Here is an 873-nt window from a genome sequence, read left to right on the forward strand (position 1 = left end):
GAAGAGAGGAGCTGGTTTGAGATATAATTGTTTGAAGTATACAGGGACAAGAAATGTGATAACATTTGGTTTGTTGTTGTTAAGTCTTTTTATTGGTGTCTTCGTGACCCCATTTGGGGGTTTCTTAGCAAAGATACCGGAGTGGTTTGCAATTTCTTTCTCCAGCTTATTTTACAGATGAGGAAACTGAGGCAAACAAGGATATGTGACTTGCCCAAAACTGCACAACTAGTAAGTGTCTGACACTGAATTTGAACTCATGAAGATCAGTCTTCCTGATTCAAAGCACATCACTCTATCCACCTCATCATCTTTCTGGGCTTTAGTATTTTTTTTTTTACCTGAAAGATTAGTGACAGGGAGGATCTAAGTATAAACTTAGAAGATGACAATAGTGTTAAAATGACTACATGTGAAGCCTCAAAGAAAAATGTAATTTGGTCTCAGTCCCCCAAAAAAATTGCTGCAAGAACTTAAAAAGCAAATTAGAAAAGTAAAAGAAAAAATGGGAAAAGAAATGTAAGTAATGCAAGAGAAAAAAACTCCCTAAAAATTGAATTGGCCAAATGGAAAAGGAAGTACAAAAGCTCACTGAAGAAAATACTTCCTTAAAAATTAGAATTGAGCAAGTGGAAATTAATGATTCTATGAAACATCAAGATACTATAAAAACAAAATTAAAAAACAAGTAAAATGAAAAGTAGAAGACAATGTGAAATTTCTCAACGGAAAAATAACAACTGACCTAGAAAATAGATCCAGGAGAGGTAATATAAGAATTTTTTTTTTTTGCTTTTTTTGATGAGGTAATCAGGGTTAAGTCACACAGCTAGTGAATGTCAAGTGTTTGAGGCCAGATATGAACTCAAGTCC

Source organism: Vombatus ursinus, unplaced genomic scaffold (genome assembly GCF_900497805.2).
Source record: "Vombatus ursinus unplaced genomic scaffold, bare-nosed wombat genome assembly UNPS02010548.1, whole genome shotgun sequence".
In the NCBI taxonomy this organism is placed as follows: Eukaryota; Metazoa; Chordata; class Mammalia; order Diprotodontia; family Vombatidae; genus Vombatus; species Vombatus ursinus.